Raw genomic sequence first — 26,706 nt, 5'->3', positions numbered from 1 at the left:
ATCAGCTCACTACCATGTCCTCTTCTTTCTCTATTGCAAAGTGTATCCAAATGAACAAATAAACAAATGGCACATCAGTTCAGTGTGCATTGGTTTGTTAGTTAGGTTGTCACACTCCTATGTTCCTCCTCTTTCTGTAACACAAATGGCCAAATGAGCCATGCAATGAACAAATTACACAGTTGTTCAGTGTGTGTTTGTTCGACTCACACCCATCGAATGTCCTTCCTCTTTCTATAATGGAAAAGGCTGAACATGTCATCCGAATAAGCAAATGATGTATGGAAGAATAACATTTGGTGCACATTCGTTTTATTATTTGTTCGAAGTCCTTTCATTTACTGTTATGCCTATCTCAATCACATTTAAAGGAACACTATAGGATTAGGAATATTTGTAGTGTTAAAATCACTATTCAGGTGGCCTGACCTCTGCCCCCCTTAACCCCTTAAGGACACATGACATGTCTGACACGTCATGATTCCTTTTTATTCCAGAAGTTTGGTCCTTAAGGGGTTAAATATGGTAAAACTTATTTTTATTCAAGTACCGCACAGGTCTTTGGTGCTGGTCCTGCCGGTCCTGATGATCTCAGCCAATCCAATGATTTTCCATGGGAAAGTATTAGATTGGCTACTATTGTCGATTCTGATGATCTCAGTCATGGAGGTGAGGTGGCCAATCAGCACCTCCTCATAGAGGTGCATTAAATCTACATGCAGAGTGTGGAAAGTTGAATGCCAGTGCTACACTGACCCAGGAAGCACCTCTAATGGCCATCTTAGTGACTGCCACTACAGGTGTCCCTAGGCAGTAATGTTAACACTGCCTTTTTTTCTGAAAAGGTAGTACTTGCATTAAAATACTTGCAGGGAGAGACTATAGAGATCAGAACAACTATATCAAAGGATCACTATAGTGTCAGGAAACCAGACCTGTTTTCCTGACACTATGTCAACCTTGGGGGACCCTCACCCTCAGGGTCCCCCTCCCGTGGCACTGAAGGGGTTAAAACCCCTTCAGCAGCTTACCTTAATCCAGCTCCTTCGGCGCTGGTGACCTCTCCTCTCCCGCCGATGTCAGCTCCCGAGTGCTTTCCTATGGACATTCTGCACACTGGATCCGAATTTCGCATCCAGCATCGCAGAAGAGCCTCTAGCGGCTGTCAGGAAGACAGCCACTAGAGGTTGGATTAACCCTGCTATGTAAACATAGCAGTTTCATTGAGCTGAAGTGGTCTGGGTGACTCTAGTGTCCTTTTAAGCTGTAGTTGTTCTGGCGACTATAATGCCCCTTTAATGTATAGCTTTATTTTGATTTCCTTATTCCAAGGTATGACTTTGCATTTACCTGTATTAAATCTTATTTGTCCCTTGCCTGTACTATCCCCCAATTGATCCAAATACCTCTGTAAATACATTATATTATATAAAAACCAAAGATATAATATATAACCAATATAAAAAGAAGAAAAATCACTAATAAGGCACATCTGTGCTTTTTTCTGGACATGAGTCATATCAACAGTATGTTAATAATGTGATTTATTAATATTTAAACAGCTGTTTCTTACCAGGAATTATATCCTACAAACATTAAATGTCAAATTCAGTCATTAAGTAGATTAAAATAAAATAAATCTCACAAAGTCGAAAGATCAAATGTACCAGACAAGTATGCTAAATCTCAAAAAATATAAGACCAATAAAAGGGTATTTAAATATGTTTGCAGGAACAATCAAGACAATTGTGAAATAATATACTATGCACTTAAAGATTTTAAAATATGTCATTGTAAACTGATATTTTATTCAGTATTCAATTAAATATTTATAAACTGACAAGAAATTACAAAGACAAAATAGAAAACTAGTACAGTGGAAAAAGCCCTAAAATAAAACCCTCAAAGTATGCATAGTGATAATACAAATAGAAAATAACACTATATTACATTAAATTAGAATATATATATTTCTACTGAGGAAACAGACACTATAATATACCACGGCTTTGTGTGCATCATTTATATTTCCTTAAAGCAATGATGACTAACCGTGCACCCCATTTTCACCAAAACTAAAAGGCTGTCAAGTAAAACAGAACATAGAAACATAGAAACATAGAAACATAGAAACATTAAGAACCATTCGGCCCATCTAGTCTGCCCAATTTTCTAAATACTTTCATTAGTCCCTGGCCTTATCTTACAGTTAGGATAGCCTTATGCCTATCCCACGCATGCTTAAACTCCTTTACTGTGTTAACCTCTACCACTTCAGCTGGAAGGCTATTCCATGCATCCACTACCCTCTCAATAAAGTAATACTTCCTGATATTATTTTTAAAACTTTGTCCCTCTAAATTAAGACTATGTCCTCTTGTTGTGGTAGTTTTTCTTCTTTTAAATATAGTCTCCTCCTTTACTGTGTTGAGTCCCTTTATGTATTTAAATATTTCTACCATATCCCCCCTGTCTTGTCTTTCCTCAAAGCTATACATGTTAAGTTCCTTTAACCTTTCCTGGTATGTTTTATCCTGCAATCCAAGAACCAGTTTAGTAGCCCTTCTCTGAACTCTCTCTAAGGTATCAATATCCTTCTGAAGATACGGTCTCCAGTACTGTGTACAGTACTCCAAGTGAGGTCTCACCAGTGTTCTGTACAATGGCATGAGCACTTCCCTCTTTGTACTGCTAATACCTCTCCCTATACAACCAAGCATTCTGCTAGCATTTCTTGCTGCTCTATTACATTGTCTGCCTACCTTTAAGTCATCAGAAATAATCACCCCTAGATGTTGAGGTTAGGACTCTATCAAATATTCTGTACTCTGCCCTTGGGTTTTTACGTCCAAGATGCATTATCTTGCACTTATCCACATTAAATGTCAGTTGCCACAACTCTGACCATTTTTCTAGTTTACCTAAATCATTTGCCATTTGGCTTATCCCTCCTGGAACGTCAACCATGTTACATATCTTAGTATCATCAGCAAAAAGACATACCTTACCATCAAGACCTTCTGCAATATCACTAATACAAATATTAAAGAGAATGGGTCCAAGTACAGATCCCTGAGGTACCCCACTGGTGACAAGCCCAAGCTTCGAATATACTCCATTGACTACAACCCTCTGTTGCCTGTCACTCAGCCACTGCCTTACCCATTCAACAATATTGGAATCCAAACTCAAAGATTGCAGTTTCTTGATAAGCCTTCTATGTGCAACAGTGTCAAAAGCCTTACTGAAATCAAGGTAAGCAATGTCTACTGCACCACCCTGATCTATAATTTTAGTTACCCAATCAAAAACATCAATACGATTAGTTTGGCATGATCTCCCTGAAGTAAACCCATGTTGTCTCTGATCTTGAAATCCATGTGTTTTTAGATGTCCAACAATCCTATCCTTTAACATGGTTTCCATCACTTTCCCCACTAATGAAGTAAGGCTTACTGGCCTATAGTTGCCCGACTCCTCCCTATTACATTTCTTGTGAATGGGCACAACATTCGCTAACTTCCAATCTTCTGGGACTACTCCTGTTAACAATGATTGGTTAAATACATCTTTTATTTTACACCACTAAGCTCTTTTAATAGCTTTGGGTGTATTCAATCAGGTCCCATTGACTTATTTGTCTTTACTTTTGACAGTTAAAATAGAACCTCTTCCTCTGTAAACTCACGTGTAATAAATGACTCATTTATCCTTTTTCTTAACTGAGGTCCCTTTCCTTCATTTTCATCTGTAAATACCGAACAATAATATTCATTGAGGCAGTCAGCTAGACCTTTATCCTCTTCTACATACCTTCCTTCTTTTGTTTTTAATCTAACTAATCCTTGTTTTACTTTTCTTTTCTCATTTATGTATTTAAAAAAAGTTTTTCCCCCCTTTTTTACTGATTGTGCTATCTTCTCTTCTGTGTGTGATTTGGAAGCTCTTACAACTTGCTTAGCCTCTTTCTGCCTAATCGTATAGATCATTCTGTCTTCCTCACTCTTTTTTTTTTATAATTACTAAATGCTAACTTTTTGTTTTTTACTATTTTGGCCACATCTGCGGAGTACCACAGTGGTTTCTTGAATTTTTTGCTTTTACTGACAAGTCTAATGCAATTTTCTGTTGCCTTCAGTAGTGCAACTTTTAAATAATCCCATTTCTCTTGGACTTCATTTAAATTGCTCCAGTCTGATAATGACTCCTTTACACATATTCTAATTTTAGAAAAGTCTGTTTTTCTAAAGTCTAAAACTTTTGTTTTTGTGTGGTGTGACTCAGTCACTGTTCTTATATTAAACCACACTGACTGATGATCACTGGATCCTAAACTTTCACCTACAGTAATATCTGATACCAAATCTCCATTTGTTAACACTAAATCTAGTATGGCCTCTTTACGAGTTGGCTCCTCGACGACTTGTTTTAGAGACAATCCCAGTAGGGAGTTTAGAATATGTGTGCTCCTGGCACAAGCAGCTATTTTTGTTTTCCAATTCACATCAGGAAGATTAAAGTCACCCATGATGATAACTTCCCCCTTCATTGTCATTTTAGCTATTTCCCCAACTAGTAGATTATCTAACTCTTCAATTTGTCCTGGGGGCCTATAAATCACACCTACACGAGTTACTGTGTGATTACCAAATTCTAACGTAACCCAAAGGGACTCTATGTTCGCCTCACTAACTTTTATTAGGCTAGATTTTATGCTATCCTTCACATACAGGGCCACCCCTCCCCCTTTCTTGCCTTCTCTGTTTTTTCTATATAAAGAGTACCCTGGTATTGCTTTTTAGTTGTGGTGGTACCATGAGCCATTGTCACCCTAATGTCAATTCATACATACATAATTATGCTTATCAATTCACAACTAATTCCCATTACTTGCTAAAAATCAAACAAATATGGATATGCATTACACATACATATGCATCACATATCTTAGAGTACTGTGTTGTGGATCAGAATGTTGATCTTTGATATATTCAGAGGAAACCCAAATTGTTGTTACAAGTGCACTTGGAGAAGCGAGAATTAGACATCAGACATGTGTTGGTATTCAAAATCACCCCTGACGTTTTATTCATCAGCTGGGTTTTATACATTAAAAAGTAAGTGCTTACGTGCAAATACTCATAGAACAGTAATAGCAAGGGAGTACAGATAAGACATAGGGATGAGCGTCATGTACACATAACAAATAAGTTTCAAGGTAAGAGAGAACAAAATGATTAGAGTAGAGACATCTTAGGTGGGGGCTCTCTGCTCCCGGAACTTAGACATATATGGTCTTAAGTGTTGTTTAAGGATCAAGCATTTCCTGAGTCCAAGTTAGCCAATTTTAATATAGGATATCATTATATGACACCTATAAGCTTGAGTCTTGGAATCAAGATAAATTCTATCACAATCCCCTCTTTTGATCCAAGGGACTTTCATTTATTGCTTCACCATGGTTCCCTTGGACTGAGAGACCACCAGAATCAGCAGAGGAGAGTTCCATCATTTGTTAGGCGATGTAACATCATAAAAACTTTTCGAAGTCGGAACTGTAATGTAAGTTAAGGTACGACCAACAGTAGGTTTGCTTTTACATAGAGAGGTTAGTAGACACAAAAAATCTAAAGGTTAGAAAAATAGCCATAATGATAAATACAGCTAATAGCAAAAAGTACCAAATTTTCTTAATTAGTAAAGTCAACCATGTTCCTAGCCCAAATGTCCAATCCCAATCCCCAAAGAAGCCAGTATCCTGTTTGATATCCTGTACTAAGTCATGTAAATCTTTTATATGTTTATGGATCATAGTGCCATGGTCAGATAGGTTAAAACAGCACATACCTTCAATAGCTTCACAGCCTAAGTAATGCTTCATTAGTAAGTAGTCAATGGCTGCTCTATTCTCAAGGATTGCCTTCTTATTTGCCTGGTTGTCCATAAGTAGCTCTTCTAGGGCATGTGAAGTGGCATTTAAACCTTTTGCAAGGGAACAGGCTACAGCATTAACTACTTATGTATTATACAGTGCTAAGCCTGGGACTCCTACCAAGGTGTACGCTAGGGCAGAGTATTCAGCTTTGGATAAGAGAGTGATTTCAGGGTTACAATCTGAAGTAAGGGTGTTTTTAACATCTCTCCTGTCTCTCAGCAGTTTGTGTAGCTGGGTGGTTTTAGTGATCAGGTCAGATTTGGAAAACATGGTCATGGTTAGGCGAGAGATTGCACAGGGACCTCCTGTAATGTTACCTGGGACATAAGCATAAGTAATATTTCCACAGGAGAAAGTCCATCCTTTAGGAAGATAGACATTATAATGGTAACTCATAACTTGGTGAGTTTTGGTACAATTCATAGTGGTGCTCAGGGCTCTACAATTCGTGGTATTTTTCCACTATGTGGGGCAAAACAGGGATGCAGTATTAGGGTCTCTTGAACAATTACATGAAAAAGACCAACATAGTTCAGCGCCTGTCACATTAATTGTCTTCAGGACTAGGGGAGGCTTGCCTAATAGTGGGTTGAAGGCATAAGAATATAGTTGTAGAGATTTATGGGGTCTATGGGTATGTAGGTACTTCCTCAACAGTGAGATGGGGGTAGGGACAGCTATAAGACAAGATTCTATGGCGTTTTCAGTACTGAGGAGAGGGTTGAGGCAACAGGAGGTTAAATTAAAAGCCTTTGTTATCTGCAACCATATATTTTCCTGCCATGCATTATTATTTTCTGGTCTCAAGTCAGAGTAGCATATCCGAACACAGCATAAAATGGTAAAGGATAAGAACAGCTTCATGTTGGTGGATCAGTCGGAGTGACTTGTTTACTTTCTACTTTCCCACTACTCTGGGGGTGATAAGGGGTGTGGAAGGCCTGATTGATTCCTAAGGCTTTCATAATTTCTTGCATTATTTCCCCAGTGAAATGGCTACCTCTGTCACTTTGAATCACTTCAGGTACTCCCTATCTACATACCAGTTCCTAAAAAAGCTTACTTGCTGTGACCTTCGTTGTGGCTTTCGACACTGGGTAGGCCTCAGGCCAACCTGAAAAGAGATCAATGCACACCAACACATATTCATACACTCCTACCTAAGGTAGTTGAATATAGTCTATCTGCAGTCTTTGAAACGGGTAAAGTGGCCTTGGTGTCTGCTTACTTGGTGTTTTGACAGCCTGTCCTGGATTGTTTCTAGCACAAATCATGCATGCTTGGGTGTGTTTAGCTGCTACAACAGTAAATCCGGGTGCTACCCAATGTGTGTTTACTATGCTGTTCGTGTACATCTTGGATAGATGTGTAGGTCCATGGGCAATCTGGGCCATCATGGGGTACAACACTCGTGGTAAACACAGTCTTTTACCTTTCCTCCACATTCTGTCATCATCAGGTTCTGCATCTTGTTTCCTCCAGAGGTCATGTTCTTCCTTGCTTGCCTGTCTTTGTAAGCTCAACAGTATATTGTAGTCAATGGCGTCATCTGTAAGAACAACTTGTAGGAAGGTATTACCTGTAGAGGGATGAACTTGAATTGCTGCTTGCTTGGCAGCTCCGTCTGCTTTGTGGTTTCCTCTTGAGATTTCATCTGTGATCTTCACGTGAGCTGCCACCTTGATGATGCCTACTTGAGTGGGTAGCAGGATAGCATCCATAAGTGCACTCACGGCTTCAGAATTCTTGATTGGAGTTCCTGCTGAGGTGAGAAAATCACGAGCCCGCCACATAGGGCAAAAATCATGGGCTATACCAAAAGCATAGCGAGAGTCTGTATAAATAGTAACAGTCTTACCAGAAGCCATTTTACACGCTTCAGCGAGTGCCTTCAGCTCTGCCTCCTGTGAAGAGCAGTGAGGAGCGAGTGGTTCAGCTTTTATTACCTCATGTGCAGAGACTACAGCATATCCAGTGTGGAAATTACCCTTCTCATCAGCATATCTGGAACCATATACAAAAAACTCAAAATCTGCATTAGATAATGGAGAATCAATTACATGCAAAAAAACTGCTGTTTCTTGTGCCATTAGTGCTGCACAATCATTGGGTACCTGGGCATCAGCTAACTCATCTGATGAAAATGAATTTACAAAAAGATCAGAAGTACAAGTACCATTCCCGCTATCCCCACTCCCCTCTTTTAAATCCAGGGGAAGTAATTTAGATGGATTTAACACCATACACCTTTTCAGAGTAACATTAGGTGGCATAAGCAAGGCACATTGCATTCTGAGATGCCTTGCAGTATGTATGTGTTTTGGTTGAACTTGTGACAGTATGCTGTTGATATCATGCGATGTGTATATGGTCACCGGATTATCTAAAACAATATCAGTGGCTTTGTCCAGGAGGGCAGTAACAGCCGCCACTGCCCTAACACATGAGGGGGCACCCCTGGCAACAGGGTCCAATCTGGTCGAGTAGTAAGCTATTGGTCTTTGTTTACCACCATGGTAAGGACAGATGTAGCATAACCTGATTGCTCAGTACAGAAAAGGTTAAAATTCTTTCTGTAATCTGGGAGACCCAGTGCCGGAGCTGAGGTTACTAGTACCTTAAGGGTATAGAAGGCATTTTCTGCCGCATGGGTTAATTTAAATGGTTTGTTTTTGTTGGCAAGACAATCATACAGTGGTTGCATGTAGATAGCTACTGAACGCAGCCAAGGACGGCAGTAAGATATCAAACCAAGAAATGTACGAAGCTGGGCTAGGCTGCGGGGGGGGGGGGGGGGGGGTTAATATTTTGAACTGCAGTGTTTCTACTTTCTGTGAGATGTTTTATGCCCTGGGAAAAGCAATGTCCTAGGAAAATAACTTTCTATACACATGCTTGCAGTTTCGTTTTTGTCGCTTCGTAGCCTGCTTCTGCTAAGAATTTTAGCAAGGAAAGAGTGTTTACAATACAAGATTCCATATTATCGCAACATAGGAGTAGGTCATCGATATACTGCAATAAAATCACGTTATTTGGCCTTTGTCACTCTTCAAGAATCTGGGCCATAGCCATGCTGTACATAGCGAGTGAGTTTTGTGTGCCCTGTGGCAATACTGTCCAAGTGTACTGCTTGTGTTTATGTGTAAATGCAAATAAAAACTGACTGTCCGGATCCAGGGGGACACTGAAAAAAGCATTTGCAAAGTCAATAACAGTAAATACCTTAGAGGAAGGTGGTATTTGTGCCAACAAGGTGTGTGAGTTGGGAACATTAGGGGCAATGAGTTCAGTTACAGTATTAATTGCCCTCAAATCATGTACCATACGGTAGACCACAGGTTTGCCTTTCTCTTGCTTTTTCTTAATTGGGTACAATGGTGTGTTACAAGGGGAGGTGGTCTGGACAACTACCCCTGCCTGCAGAAACTCTTGCAAAGATTGCGAAATAGCATCTTCCTGTGCTGGGCTTAGGGGGTATTGTTTTTGATAAGGAGGTTTGGCTCCGGGCAGGAGATTCACTTTGACTGGTGGCACAGAGAGTATGCCTGTATCTGTCTTCCCTGTAGCCCATAAGGAATCAGGGACTGAGGACAAGTCAATGGTAAGTTCTGGCACATGGCTGGGTATAGTGAGAGTTGCCAGAACATTTGAAAGAAATATCATTTGTTTGTCCTCCAAAGGCACAGACAATGTTACTTTTCCAGTGGGGCTATACTGGATATTTGGACTAAGAGCAGACAGTATATCACTGCCTAGTAGATTAACAGAGGCATGAGGGCTGACAAGTAGCCTTGTTACAAGGGCAGTAGAGTCGTGTAGCTTCAATTTCAGCTTGTGGGTAAGGGGAATGTCATTTTCGACACCATCCACCACTACACATGATAATACATCATTAGATTTCTCATACGGGAACACATATTTTTCCTGGAACATTGATTTAGCAGTGCCAGTGTCCAACAGGAAAGGGACTATTCGGTCCCCAGGCAGTGTAACATTAATAATGGGTGAGGGTCCTGCAGAGTCAGGGATATTTATAATATGTAGGGACACTGGTTTGCCAATTTCCTATTGGTGGTGGAGGTGGTTGGCTGTCTTGGGAGTTATCATTAGAATCCTGGGATTTTCTATTTTTAGGAGGACACTTGCAGTTACGTTTAATGTGTACTTTCCTGCAACAATTTCAGCAGTCTACCTGCCTTCTGTCTCCACCAGCTCTAGGGACAGTTACATCCATTAAAGGTGTGCTCCTCTTTCTAGTATTTAGATTAGCTTCCACTCCTCTAGACACCTTTACCAGATCACCATAGGTTAAACTTCTCCACTCAGGTCTAGCATTTTGGAGACCAGTCCTTATGGGTATGTGGATACCATCCTTGAAGCAGTTAATAAGCAGTCTGATCGAAGTGGTTACAACATCAGTGTAACCCAATGCCTCCCAAGCCATCTGTAGTCTGGTGAAGAATGTTTCTACAGATTCATCTTTCCATTGTAATATATCTCCTAATTTATGGGCTAGTTCCTCTGTCTTTACCTTAGCCCATTCTCTCATTGCAGTAACATAGCATGCTCCAGATGCAGACTTGGTTCTAAACCATTCATCTGTTTGCATGTTGCTTTTTCTGAGGTTATCTTCATGGGCATCTGTATATTTAGCAATTATTCTAGCCCAAATGCAAGCTGTTTCTAATTCAAAGGTTGTGGGTGGCTTCTGGTAAGACTGCTGTATTATTGCCAGTTGTTCACTGGGTGTCCAGGGCTTATATTCTTCCCAGTATTGGATACCTGAGCTCGGCTGTCTGTTCTCATGGTATACGCTCTCAACTTTGGGTATCATGGGAGTAGAAAAATGTGGAGCTAATGGCCCCACTGGGGTGTATATGGGGGCAACTAGGGGTTCCCTTAAGTCTGGACTACCTGCCTGCTCTAATGAACCCATAGGTCTTACAGGGACTGCTAGGAAACCATATGAAGTCCCACTGCGTAATATTACTGGAAAGAGAGGTTTTGATCTCCGTTAAAAGGGAAATCGCCTGGCCTTTAGGGACCAAAGGAGTCCCTGCAGTATCCTGGTAAAGGTGGGTTTACAAGATTTTTCCCAGGATCTTGCCTACTCTGGGACCCTAGAGGTCCAAAACATTGATAATATGGTACACCTTTCCTGGTGGTTTCTCTACAACCACATTTAGTTAATTCAACAGCAGTATCATGCCAATTTTTGTGCGACTTCTAAGTCATTATCTTCTAACCAACCTCTGTAATTTACCATAAATTCACTCCATATATGTGGGTCTAGAGTGCCCTCTGAGGGCATGCCAGCTTTCTTAAATAACCTCTTAACATTCTTAATTGCTCCTTGTCCTTTGTAATGCTTGACAATAGTCAAGCCGTAAATCCTCCTTGGGTACTTTCAGAGCTACCCATCTTAAAACTTGTAAGGGTTAATTACTTCCTTACACAAGACAAACTGTACAATAACAGTGTATTTAAAACACTAATGACCAATGCAGTGGAATTTTCACAGTTTTGTCTTCTAAACACAGATCAGGAGATCTGCCCTTGGAGGATTCTAACTCAAATTATAAAACAAATGACAAGGCAAACAATAAAAATAACTTACAACCCACAGGTATATTCCACTATCTCAAGATTCCTTTCACAAGACATAACACAACCTCCACCTGAAAATAACCATAATACCACAGAAAACAAGTTCTTTAGATCAGACGTTTTTAAGTCGTTTTTTACCCAGACAGACTAGTAGGACGTGGATCTGAGAGTGAAATTGATAAAGGTAGAACAAAAGTTTTTCTTACCTTGCTGTACAGCTGATTTCAATGTCAGAGGGACGTCCACCTGTACGCTAGTGTCCGAGTCACTCGAACGTCAGAACCCGGGTTTCGGCACCAAATTGTTGTGGATCAGAATGTTGATCTTTGTTATATTCAGAGCAAACCCAAATTGTTGTTACAAGTGCACTTGGAGAAGCGAGAATTAGACACCAGACATGTGTTGGTATTCAAAATAAGCCTCTGACGTTTTATTCATCAGCTGGGTTTTATACATTAAAAAGTAAGTGCTTACGTGCAAATACTCATAGAACAGTAATTGCAAGCGAGTACAGACACAAATAAGTTTCAAGGTAAGAGAGAACAAAATGATTAGAGTAGAGACATCTTAGGTGGGGCCTCTCTGCTCCCGGAACTTAGACATATATGGTCTTAAGTGTTGTTTAAGCATCAAGCATTTCCTGAGTCCAAGTTAGCCAATTTTAATATAGGATATCATTATATGACACCTATAAGCTTGAGCCTTGGAATCAAGATACATTCTATCACAACTGCACAGTATCTAAGCTGCTCCTAGAGATTCTGGGCAGAAATCTCATATGTCCCACTTAGAATCTGCTGAAGCCACTCTCCTAACTTGGGGATTTTCCCCTTTCCACATGTTTTTTAGATCCTTTTACACTCACTGGTATTGGTCCTCCTTCTCACATTCCGTCTTCTTGGTGTTATCTTCACTGGGTATTTCCTCATCTAATAATCTTCTGTTACTTGTCCACCAACACCATTATGTTGGGTTGGTTTGGCAAGTAGTTGCTGGTCTACCTGGATATGGAATTTACCCAGGATCCAAGCCATGACATTATCCACTAACCTTTGTAGTATCTCCAATCTGGACCTATTTAGATGTAGCCTACATTCTGTTCAGATGTTTTGGTACAGGGTGTCTCCCTGATGAGCTCCAATGAGCAAGACATGCATTGGATTTCTAGACAATAGATTGCTGTGATTTCTTAAGTCAGGGATGTAGGGCTAATAACTGCATTACTTCTCCATTTAATCATTTAATGTATTTGTATTTAGGTATTATTAGGATATGTCAGGGTATTTATATCGGCAGACATTTTGTGCTATGATAGAAATACAAAGTGTATATTCTGAAGTCATTGCTAAACAGACCAGACTCCATTTTGTATCTTCAAGCTAACAAAAGAGACACAAAAGTTCTATCCTTTCTCTAAAACTGACTGCTTTGCCCGAGCAAATAGATAAGACATTGAGAATGGGGGTGGACAGACTGTCTAATTGCAAATGGAATATAATAAATTCTATTCCCAGACTTAGGTGACAGAGGAGATTAAATAATTAAATTTTACTTTCGATATTGTACAACGTCCCATTATAGTTTAAGGTGAAACTTAGTTCACAAACTATCAATTTTAGGAATTATAGCAGAATTTGCAGACGCATAGTCTGAAGAAATCCTCTTGATCTGACAGAAGATTTAAGTTATTGGCTACATAAAGATAACGTAAATGACGTCAAAAATAGCCACCAGGAAAAGTTAACTCTTTCCTGGATAGGTATGTGTAGTGGAACAAGGCTGCCCTCTTGAGTTCGAATATTAAAATGATTACCTAGAAGGCAACCACACCCCACATTTGTGATTGGCTATCACCTAAGGAATTTTTCCCTTTAAAAAGTTAAGACAAGGGAAGAGAGGGAATTCGGAAATTCAAAGATTGAAGAGAAAGACATTACAACACTCTGGGGATTCAGAGAGATCCAGGCAGAATCGGGCGATCAGAGTAACCAAGAAACTCTTACACTCCATGCAGAGCCAGAGAGAAACATTCCTTGACACTTAGCTACCTGAGGATATCTGATGAGAAAATATCTACTTAACTGGTAAATATACAGGCATTTAATTAATTAATTTAAATTAATTAAAATTAATAGCATGATATATGACTGGATAAATCATGTTTGATTTCATATTTAGAAATCTTAATTATTAAAGAATATATATATGGTTATAGCAACCCATCTGCAGCTGGGATCAATATAATCATTAATGTATTTGTGTGATTAATATCACGTTAGCATATCATGACCATTTATCCAGCTGTATTGATTGGCTCTAAAATAAGATAAAATATCTGTTTAGGCAAATTAATAAAATATCAGCTAATATAACATAGTAGATTTCTCTCATTGGATAAAATCAAGGAAATGGTTGATGACGGGTTAAATGTTATTTTAATTAAAATTACATAGGAGTAGATCTTAACTACTTAGGAGGTCTAGCCAGCACTGCAAGGGTTATTTCTAACTGCTAGCTAAGTTCTATTGCCCTACACTGTAGCTCTGTGTGTGAAACATCACATTCCTTCTGAGAAAGAAAGTCGTAAATTGTCTTGACAGCTTGTAGAGGCGTTTGTATTAACCAGGAAGTAAACTGCCACTCTGTATTGCATATTGTTTTTATACTGCATATTAATTGATTATTGCCATATTGTATTGCATATTGTTATACTCGAATTCCATTGATTATTATCATGCATGTTACTCATCATTATTATTTAAATTGTTAAGAAATAAATATCTATTTTTATAACAATTTGTGACTTTAATTACCGGTATATGGTTTTACATTTCATTTAACACGATAACGATTAGGGATCTGAGAATTGAAATAGTGGGCAATTTCTCATCTGTTTACATTATTATCCCATAAATATCCCCACAGATATAATAAGTGGAAAAAAAAAACAGATTTACCTAGGGTTCCGTTCCTTTCTCTACCACTTTGACACAAGTCTATTCACTTGCATCAGTAAAGGATGTGAGTTATTCACCAAAGTGTGTTTTTTACAGAGACTAATATGATTTATTTCTCTCTCATGCAACCCTGGGTGACATCCTAATTTATCCCCATTTTAGGATCAGTATATCAGTCTGTTAATCTCCTTACTAGGTACACAGTTAATCGAACTATACTAATTTAGTCATAGTCACCTATTTATTTATTTTTAAAATATGTAGGCATGGATTTTTCAAATAATGTAATTGTTTAGTTTCTATAGTTGTATTTCTCCATGTACACTATTTAAACACTGCCCAGTGGGATTAAAGGCATATAATGTGTTCTTGACATTCACTTGTTAGCAATAAGACCGCCAATTTTGTATTTTCAGCTCATGTGAATCATAAGATACTTCTGTTACAGTGTAGCAATAAATTGGCTACAACTGTAACATAGAATATCTAATGAACTATTTGTAGCAATATTGTATCCATATCTTCTGGCTCATTGTAATTAATAATATCGGGGTTTATTCACTAAAATGTTGATTTAAGAAATTGTTGGGGGGGTTTTCACCCAAGTTTTATTCATTTGTCTATAATTGTAGATTTAAATTGCATTAACTATTACGATATATGAGACATTAGATGCCCTAGATAAATAGGTATTGGAAGATTTTAAAAAGCATATATTTTAATAATTTAAATAGTGTTAATAAGTTAATATAACTTATTAACACTATTTAAATTATTAAAATATATGCTTTTTAAAATCTTCCAATACCTATTTATGTAGGGCATCTAATGTCTCTTATATCGTAATAGTTAATGCAATTTAAAATTTTATGGTTATGATTACCTTTTTTTGTGTGCTGTGATTCACAATCCCAGCAAACACTACATTGGTTGTGCCTCTCAATATATGTTGTCCCTGCTAACATCTTGAAGACAGTTTCTATGTTCTGAATTGTCATAGTTGTTCCTTTAGTGCTATGAGTGGCTTCTCATGGCTGTATTTTAGCCCTGCTTTATCCAATCACTGGCAGGCTTTTGTAATGTTTGTCTTGCCATTACACCTCCATCTTTTTCTGCATCCTCTATCTATTGTTATGTTAGGCATTCTCTTAGCAGTTCATGTTTGGAGCCATCTTCGTGATGTACTCATGGGTGCTCTTTGTTTCATTCAGTAACACTCAAAAGAGATAGTAACTGCACACCATCTCCACAGTATAGCTGCAATTGGTGCTCACACAGGCTACAGCTGGAAATACCCCTCCAACATTAAGTAACAATGAATAGAGGTCCAGAAACATAATCAATTGGATTATTCTGTCAAGAAGCAATACAACCTTTCAGACTTAAAATGAGACCTTTCTCAAATAACACACAGGCACTCAACAAAATCTTATATGGAGAACATAATTATTAAAATACCTTTATTTTAAACCATGTAAAGCAAATGATGACCACCTCAAGGAAAGGGAAATTACATTCCCATGCAAAAAAAAAAAAAAAGCCCAGCAAGCTCCATAAAGCAAAAGTGCCATTCATTAGTACCATCATGTGACCAATGCAACTGCATATGTCTGCAGCGCATCAGATGGGGACACATATCTAGGGCAACATGTCTGTAATGAGTATGTGTGTGTGTCAGTGAGCTTGTCTATAAGAAGTGTGTGTGGGTGTCAGTGAGCTTCTTTAACCCATAGAAATGAATCTTCTCAGGTCCTGGTGATGACAACCTCTTCATGTGGGCTTCTGATGATGAGAATAATATATATATATATATATATATATATATATATATATATATATAAATATGCACACATCTGGAGCAGATTGCATATGAACATTCCAATATATAACCATACATACATACATATACACTCTCGCACACAGAATGAGCATATATCTGCAAAGGGAGCATGTAAGGGAGAGATTTATTGAGTACAAATATGGCTTAGGTGCATAGACATGGTTGGGGAAAGCACCCAATATGGTGTGTCTCGCACAGAAACCAGTAGAAGATCTGAAATCGGTCTTTTCTGACCAATGCACAGTGGGAGATACAGGTGGAAAAGATGGTGGAAAAGATGGTGGAAAAAGTTGGAAAATTATTTACTGAAAGAGTAGAGGAACATGAAACTGAGATAGAGGGATAAAGTCAGAGACCATGAAGACTGGACGAGAGAGAAAATTCTGCTGCAGTTGGTGGAATGTTAGTGGAGATGACATACAGTAAAAGCAGAGTCTGAGGAAAAAAAGAAACAATAGACTTGGATGGCAATAGAAATTTCAAAAAATGTGGTTATTATAATGGAACTAAGAAATTGACGAAAGAGAGAAAAAAAAGTCAAAAAGAGTAGCAAATAGAGAATAATTGACTCAATTTAAAAAGGTTTCCAAATGATTCAAATGTGTTAGAAACATTTTTCCATATTATTTACCAAACGATTTTTGTGAGAATGCTTGTAAATAAATCATTTGGAGAGTTTGGAATCCATTTTGGAAAGATTATTATAACAATGCCAATATTATAGCAGTGAATACCTTGCAACGACCCAACTAACCCATGTAATTCAGGCAAAATAAATGCACTGGAAGAATTGTACATCACATTTCCCATCTTGATTATTTTGTTTCTATTTAGGAGATTTAATTTTCAATTTACTGTATCTCACAGTTAAATAAATAAATAAAATGTCCTGCAGACTGCTTTAGAAAGTAATTACTAAATCCCATGTACAAGAAAAATACACAATGCATCCATTTTCTCATACTTTTCTTTATTATTTTCTCAGAATAGTGCAATCACACAAATGTTGTTATTGGTCCCATAAGGTTACTATTAAAGTCTTATTTTTGATTCCAGTTGTCTATTAGGAGAACATTAACCATTTTTAAATATCTCATGTGGTATCTTCCTGCTGTTTACAGGAAAGGTAAAAACCAAGAAAATGATAAGACTCTGGGTGTGCACCCGTATACTCAATCCCAAAAGAAATATGGGAAAGCAACAAGTACAACCCAGTGTCTTATGTACCGCAGAGAGACTCCAGGGGTCTCAAGAGGGGCTTAACCCCAAATTGGAAAAAGACAACATACAAAAAAGAGAGATGCAGCAGGTCTACAGATGTAAAACATTCCTTAGACCGGCTGCATCGCCTGGAAATATATAGCAATGTAGTATGGAGAGTAAACTGGCTGCCACATATAAAAGGTAATGGAGACCATAGAAAAATATAAAAACGAAAAAAATAATATACAATAAGTACATATACTCCTATGCTATCTGCAGGGATATATGTATTGGGGATATAGTCCAAGAAATATATTCCAATCCAATATTAATAATATAAACTATATATAAACTATTAAAATATAATAAACTAACTAGACAGGCATAGGAATAAAGAGAAAATTAATAAAATATAGAGAACGAAAAATACATATTATTAGGTGAAAATTGCAGATTATGTTAACGTAGTGTACGTATAATCTTAATTTTAATAATGACAGGAGGCGAGTATTTTGCATAACTTTCTTTACTTATGCCTCCAGCAGCACAAGTCAATCAATCAAAAAACTTTAACCAATCCTAGGCCAACATAGCCTGCATATAAGTCTTTGGTGGGCGTGTCTATTCCTCTTTCTTTGATGTGAGAAGTCCTGTAACGTCAGGTTGTGAGGTATCTTTTAAACTGGAACTCTGTAACTTGAACGAACGTAGCTTGGATTGGAGCTTGATGGATATTGTTGTCCGGCTCCCAAGTCATCTTATGCTGGAAAAAAACGGAAATAGGTGAAAGATGTGGAAGTGAACTATTGTCCGCATGCAACCTAGACCTGATTCAGTTACTAAACATGACTAAGTATTAGGTTATAGTATTGACAGTACTATGAGTAGTTAACTAGTAAATTCTATACTGTTTACGTGAGGTTTATGCTAGGAATGTAACAGTCTGTCATGATGTCACAATTGTCTGTAAAATGCTATGAACAGCGAGTATCAAGGGGGGGAACAATCTCAAGATCTATGGGGGGGAAAATACTCGCCTCCTGTCATTATTAAAATTAAGATTATACGTACACTACGTTAACATAATCTGCAATTTTATTACATGACAGGAGGCTTCCTATTTTGCATTTTTAACGCTGCGGTAACAACGAAAAAGATGCGTGAGATGTCTGTCGAAAGTAGAAAACTCGGAAGGTGTTTTCTCTAGTCCAATCTGCCGAGCGCAGGATGTCCGTGAGTGAAGCTCCCGCCGAGTATGCACGCGAAGCCGCCGCCCCGCGTACCGAGTGGGCCCCGAAATTCGGTTCTACCCCTGCAAGGGATAAGAGCCATCGTACCCATCTGGCCAACGTAGTGGTAGTTACTGGTTTGTATGGTTTGGTATAAGATACCAGAAGTTGACCTGATCGGTAAAAACGGAGTGGTTCGGTAACTTCTACGTACCGAAGCAAAGTGGTCACGACGCATAGCCGTGGAACCGTCGGAAAAAATGGATAAGACACGGATGTGGAGTCCGTCTTAGTCCTGCGAGATACCGAGAAGGTAACCCCTACTGGTGTAATAGTGAAACCATCTATGTCAAAAGCCCTAACGTCTGCGACCCTACGAAACGAAACTAAACATAGGAGGAGAGTTAGTTTGGCTGATAGTTGTCTCAGTGACAAGGTCTCGTTGTCAGGCCAGTTCCTAAGGAATCGGATAACTATATCAACGTCCCAAAGAGTGTTATACTTCGGTACCGGAGGTCTGGCTAGTCTGATGCCCCGCAGTAGCCGGCATACCAGAGTGTTCTGACCCACTGGTGTACCGTCTATCGGGGTGTGGGCCGCCGAGATGGCGGATCTGGTGATATTAATTGAGCGGAATGCTCTGCCTTCTGAGAACAGGTTTGACAGGAAATTTAGAATGCAGGGAATAGGTGCTGTAAAGGGATCAAGGTCCCTTTCCATGCACCAGCGGTTCCATGTGTTCCATGCGGATAGGTAGCTACGTCTAGTGCCCGGTGCCCAGGAGTCCCATAACAGGTCTCTAGTCGTCTGCGATAGGCCTGAGACGTTCCAGGATCCCCGGAAAGACTCCAGGCTACCAGTTCCAGCCGGTCTTGTGTAATCAACGGATGAGGTTCCCCGTCTGGGTTCACCAGGAGGAATGGGAACACTGGTAATAGTAGCGGATGGTCCTGTGATAGAGCTAGTAGGTCCGGGAACCATGCTTGGCTCTTCCATAACGGTGTGATCAGAATCAGAGAGGTCCCCGCTCTGCGTAGGTGGTGGAGGACTCTCGCCAGCATCGAGAAAGGTGGGAATGCGTAAGCTCCTGACTGTGGCCATTGTTGCAGGAACGCATCCACTGCTTCGCTTTGAGGGTCCGGGAGCCAACTGTAATATCTCGGTAGTTGAGTGTTCGTCCGTGATGCGAAGAGGTCTATGTGTAGCGGGCCTCGTATCTGCCTTATCCTGCGGAAGATGGTGGTGTCCAGGCGCCAGTCACTGCTGTCTCTCCAGTGTCGAGAGAACCAGTATGCAGTGAGGTTGTTGGCACCCGGTAGATATTCTGCCTTGATCGTGATGTTGCGGGGTAGGCAGAATCGATAGATGTCCCTCGTCGCTTCCGTCAGGGCCCGTGATCTGGCTCCGCCCAGGTGGTTTATGTACTGGACTGCCGAAATGTTGTCCATGCGCAGGAGTATGCAGCAATTGGACATGTTCTTGGCCAAACTCCGGATCGCGAAGGAGCCCGCTATCAACTCCAGGCAGTTGATGTGTAGGAGTTTTTCTTCCTCCGACCATGGCCCTCCGGTGGACGCCTGTGTGCAGTGGGCTCCCCAGCCCCATAGGCTGGCGTCTGACTCCAAGACAAAGTCCGGATTCGGACCGAATATGGCTCTGCCGTTCCAGGCTTCCATGTGCAGGAGCCACCATCTGAGTTCCGTCCGTATTTCTGCTGACACTGGGATCCAGTGGTCGTATGTCTGACCTTGTCTCAAGTGATATGCCTTCGCCCGTTGCATGGCCCGGTAGTGTAGCGGTCCCGGGAAGATCGCTTGTATGGAGGACGATAAAAGGCCTACCATTCGGGCTAGGAGGCGAAGCGGTATTGAGTCTTTTCGAAGTACCCGGCGTATCTCTTTCCGTATTGCCGCAATCTTCGCAGTGGGTAAACGGAGGGTACATGTCCCCGAGTCTATTTCGAATCCCAGGAACTGAACCACCTTGGCAGGTTGTAGAGAAGATTTTTCTCTGTTTATGATGAAGCCCAAAGATTCCAGCAAGAGCACTATGAATCTCGTTTGAGAGTGAAGCCTGGGCGCTGATTCGCAGAAAATCAAAATATCGTCCAGGTATATTAGGCAGCGGATGCCTTTCTCCCTTAGGTAAGCCATTACCGGCTTCATGAGTTTCGTAAAGCACCATGGTGCTGAGCTGAGGCCGAATGGGAGACAGGTGAATTGGTAGGAAAGGTGGTTCCATGTGAAGCGGAGGAAAGGACGGCTGACGCAGGCTATCGGTACCGATAGGTAGGCGTCCTTTAAGTCTAGTCGAGTGAACCAGTCGTGTTGCAATAGTAGGTCTCTTAGAAGGTGGATTCCTTCCATTTTGAAATGCCTGTATGTGACGAAAACGTTCAGTTGCCGTAGGTTGATGACTGGTCTGTAGTCTCCTGTTTTCTTTTGGACTACGAAGATGTTGCTGAAGAAGCCCGTATCGTCCGGGGCGACCTCCACCGCCCCTTTGTCGAAGAGGGTTTGAATCTCCTTGTCTATGATTCCTGTGAGTGTTGCCGACGCTCTTATTGGAGGTGGGCGTCAGTCTTGTACCGGGGTGTCTGAGAACTCGATCTCGTAGCCGGTTACCGTATTGAGGATCCAGCTGTCCGAAGATATCTTCTCCCATTCCTGTGAAAAGAGAGACAGTCTGCCTGCAGTTATGTGGGAAAAAAGACAGGGTGTGTCGGGGATGCTCACCTGTATTGAAACGTCCGCGTCCGCGGGTGCGGGTACCTCTGGAACGGAAAGATCCTCTCTGGAAGTTGGTTCTTGAGGTTGGGAAGAAGGCTTGAGATGACTGGTATCTGGGGCCTGTAGGCCAGAAGCGGCTGGTGGCTCGGCCCCTTTGGCGACCAGCCCTGCCAAAAACTCCACGGCGTGGTGTGGTGGTGCGAAAAACTTGCCTGATGGAGGTCTGAGCTTTATTCAGAGTGGTGAAGATGCTTACATGTTTCTTGAGTTCAGTTATGAAAGAGTCACCGAAAAGTTGACCGTTCGCCAGCGGTCCCATTTCTTTTTTACCCAGCTCCATCAGTTTTGGGTCCATCTTGAGTAATGCAGTTCTGCGGCGTTCTGCGCACATTGCCGCGTTGGTGTTACCCAGCATACAGATGGCCCGTTGCGCCCATTCACGTATAGTGTGGGCATCCAGTGTGGTGCCCTGGGATAGGGCTAAGTCGGCCAAGTATAGCATTTTTGCTAGAGGGCCCAGGATGTCTAAGAGTTTGTCTTGGGATTCCCTAAGGCCCTTCTCTATCCCTTTTCGCGGGTCCCGACCTGCACGGGACATGAACAGGGATACGGTAGTATCAAATTCCGGGGTTAGTGCGATTTTATCTGGTAGTGTGGGTCTTGGGCATTCTGCCCGTAGTCTCGCCCTTACTTCTTTGTCCATTGGCTTTCTCAGCCAGAAATGGACGAACTGAGTCAGGTGTTCTGGCAATCCCCATTCCGTTGATCTTGGATGTCGGATCGTGCGGGGGTCGAACATGGTTGCTCCTTGGGGGTCTATGAAGGTGCCCTCTTCCTGAGGGAATTCCTGTTCAAGGTATGAGTCTTGATCATAGTCTCTGTCATTTCCCTGGAGGTCTAGCCATTCCTCGTCTTCCGAGTGTGAATCTCCCGCCTTCCATTCATCCATGATGTCAAGTGATGGTGGGGGGATGTGATCATCGTCCTCCGAGGACGGAGAATATGGAGGGGAAGTTCCTCTCTTCATTGTCTGGCGGCTCTTCTTCAGCGGTGTTTTTCCTTTCTTTCCTTGGGTGTTCGATATGGTGCCCTTCCGTTGCCGTTTTGTAGCGTGGTAATCTCCGAGAAGGGCATCGTCAGTAAAAACCGTGGGTTGTTCAATAGCCGTGTCCGGTTTTGGGTTCTGCATAAGCAGTTTGTCGATAGCTTTCTCCACGGAGGCGGCTACCGCCGAGTTAATGAGTGCCTGCCAATCTGATGGTGGTAACTGTGGTGAATCACTCATCTTGTGTTGTGTGTTGGGTCTGTCTGTGGAAGACAGGAAAGTGTTAGGAACTGAAATGCGTGGAGTGCCGTATGACACAGTTCATGTATAGAGTCACATATATATGATAGTATGGCAGGGAACGAGCCTGCTGTTATTGAGTCACTAGATTTAATAGCAGGGGTAAGTCTGCTTGTATCGGTTCAGTTAATATATATATATAGCAGGGGATGAGCCTGCTGTCACTTGTTTGAGGCTGTTTGCAGCTAGGCACTTATATATATATATGTGTAGCAGGGGATGAGCCTGCTGGCACTATGTCACTTGATTATAGCAGGGGATGAGCCTGCTGGCACTATGTCACTTGATTATAGCAGGGGATGAGCCTGCTGGCACTATGTCACTTGATTATAGCAGGGGATGAGCCTGCTGGCACTGGCACTTATTTAAATCAGATGATGGGTCTGTTTATATAGTGACTCTTTGACTCTTCTGTGTATAACAGGGTATGAGCCTGTTGCACTAGTGACTCTAGATGTAATGCAGGGAATGAGCCTGCTTGAGCTGTGACTTTAAGAAATACAGCAGGGGATGAGCCTGTCTGTACTGTGCCTTTAAAAGTATAGCAGGGGATGAGCCTGCTAAAACTGTGCCTTTAAGATGTACAGCAGGGGATGAGCCTGTCTGTACTGTGCCTTTAAAGTAAAACAGGGGATGAGCCTGTTTAAACTGTGCCTATAAGATGTACGGATGAGTTTGTCTGTACTGTGCCTTTAAAAGTATAGCAGGGGATGAGCCTGCTTAAGCTGTGTCTGTAAGATATGCAGCAGGGGGTGAGCCTGTATGCACTGAGCCTTTAATATGTCTTAGCAAGGGGAAGTCTTAGGGTACTGATATCACCAAATATACACAGTGTAGGTAAACCAAAATGACATATTGACATAAACCTGTGAGGAGAAAGAAGGACGGGTCGTTTGAATCACGACCGTTAGGAGCGCTAATGGCCGTCGTGGGTCTCGCGGAAGCGAGATCCAAGATGGCCGCCGTTCGCGCCAAAATGACAGTGCGGTCCGCGATCGTGATCGCGGTCCGCTGTCAAGCCTCTAAATGCCGCACAAATAAGCGGAATGCCCCTCCAACCCCACACCCACCTCCCAAAGGGTCCCTAAGCGAGCTCCATACCCAGAAAAAAAGCGCGGTCGCGGAAAAAACGCCGCGGGTAGGAGACAGTAAAGGGTGAGAGGAAAGGTAGGGCAGAGGGGGAGAAAAAATAAAGGACTAGTAAAATAAACATATACAAATAAACATTAGATAATGGAAAACAATGAATATTATCCTAGCAATATGAAATGAATATAAAATAAATAAGCTCTGAAGGTAGTACTCTGACCTGTGCCTTCTGGAAGCAGCAAAGAAAGAGGAATAGACACGCCCACCAAAGACTTATATGCAGGCTATGTTGGCCTAGGATTGGTTAAAGTTTTTTGATTGATTGACTTGTGCTGCTGGAGGCATAAGTAAAGAAAGTTATGCAAAATAGGAAGCCTCCTGTCATGTAATAAAATCATGGTGCTAGAGTGACCATTTAGTGCCCAGTGCTCATGTGGTATAAGGAGAACGCCCAACGCGCGTTTCGGTGCTTTAGGGGATGCACCTTCGTCAGGGGCCAACTTACAACTGATAATGAGATCTCCTAAATACTTTGTGTGCCAGTAAATCCCACGTACCTACATCCAATGGGATCTGGGGGAGTGTCCCACATATGTTTCTGATTACGGTCAGGCACGTCCGTGTTTCGTATCAGACCATGTGATATATGTAGGGGCGGAGCCACCTAACGTATTGAAATGCCCCAGTTTCCAAACACTTAAAATTACATTATGGTGGGTCATCAGAAGGCATCAGATTTTGTGGCATTGAAAGAGTCACACTTGGACCAAGGTGGGGGTGATCTGGACAAAAGACTACTCCAAAGGGAGAGCTTTTGGATTTATAAACTTAAAACTCTCTCACCCCTTGGTCTAAATGAGGGATTCTCATATGCATCTTTTATACCAGACTAGGTACAATGACGTGACATGGGTCTGTGTCACTACTCTCCATTCATCTCTATATGATAGAACACATTAGGTGTAATCATTTGTATATATCTTATAAATTTGCATACTATACCTGATGCACTTGTACATTTTTGTAAAATAGTATATGTAATTGTGTGTTTATTAGTTATTAGTTTATATTAAGATGTTTCTTTATAAATGTATCCTTATCCTACCTACATTCATTTGGATATGAATAAAAAGTATGGGGTCCTTATGATAAGCCATAGATACATAAATACATATCATGACCTATATTTGAATAGTTCTCACTTATAGTACAGACTTCTCTCTTAGAAATCTGGTCCTCATATTTGGATCTAACTACCAATACTGAGTGGATATACATGTACCTTCCATATATAGATATAGAACATAGTAGTAATAATCTCTATATGAGTTGTTATATGCTATGTGTATTATATGTACATTGTAAACTGTTTGTAACGGACATTTACTTATTTTTGGCTTACATGTACCATACAGTATCTTAACAAGTGTCACAAATGATTTGTGTTGATGTATTTCTAGACACAAATTTTCGGAGCTGAATATTGCTAGCCTGATATGCCTGAACACGCCCACATGATTTTGATGGACGTTTGAATATGCATGGTTGATTCCTCATTTGTATGTCCCCGCCCATGTTAAGTCTTTGGGCGTCGGTCAGACGGGACACACATCATGTTAAGCTGTGCAGACCGGGCATTTCAATACGTTAGGTGGCTCCGCCCCTACGTATACCACGTGGTCCGATACGAAACACGGAAGTGCCTGACCGTAATCAGCAACATATGTGGGACACTCCCCCAGATCCCATTGGATGTAGGTACGTGGTATTTACTGGCACCTAAAGTATTTAAGAGATCTCATTATCAGTTGTAAGTTTTTCCCTGATGAAGGTGCATCTCCTAAAGCACCGAAACGCGCGTTGGACGTTCTCCTTATACTACATGAGCACTGGGCACTCAATGGTCACTCTAGCACCATGATTTTCACCTAATAATATGTATTTTTCGTTGTCTATATTTTATATTTTTTTCTCTTTATTCCTATGCCTGTCTAGTTAGTTTACCAGGGAGAGAGGCTTTATAATTTAAATGGTCAGCCTGTTTTAGACTGACTTTCTCATTTCTATAATATTCTTTCTCTCCCTGTGGCTCCTTTTGAGGAGCAATATCCTGTTTGATATTTATAACACCTAGAAGCTGCTTGATGTAAGATGCACCTATTTCAAGATGCACTCATAATAATTTTTCAGACGTAGCTTTCCTTTACTGTCTGTATATCTATACAGCATATACTTTTAAAGGAATATATACACAGGATCTTTTTGAGACACTGCATAGAAGGTATTTAGTATTGGGGTATATTTACTAATAATTGATCCACTCCGATTTAGTATATATATTTTTTTCAATAAAGCTGATTCGAATATATTTCTTGGACTATATCCCCAATACATATATCCCTGCAGATAGCATAGGAGTATTTTTACTTATTGTATATTATTTTTTTGTTTTTTATATTTTTCTATGGTCTCCATTACCTTTTATTTGTGGCAGCCAGTTTACTCTCCATACTACATTGCTATATATTTCTAAGCGATGCAGCCGGTCTAAGGAATGTTTTACATCTGTAGACCTGCTGCATCTCTCTTTTTTTGTATGTTGTCTTTTTACAGGAAAGGTATACTTAGTAACATTCAGCAAACTGTTACTTGCAAATGAGCTGTTGGTATCGCATGAGTGACCTATTTTAGTACACCCACCTGTGTTCCCTTTGTTTTAATCTGATAGAAATCAGCATCACATTTGATGCAAATGTAATTTTAGGATCCCA

The sequence above is a fragment of the Pelobates fuscus genome, chromosome 2, assembly GCF_036172605.1.
Source record: "Pelobates fuscus isolate aPelFus1 chromosome 2, aPelFus1.pri, whole genome shotgun sequence".
NCBI classification, from domain to species: Eukaryota; Metazoa; Chordata; class Amphibia; order Anura; family Pelobatidae; genus Pelobates; species Pelobates fuscus.
This window is presented reverse-complemented; position numbering follows the sequence as displayed.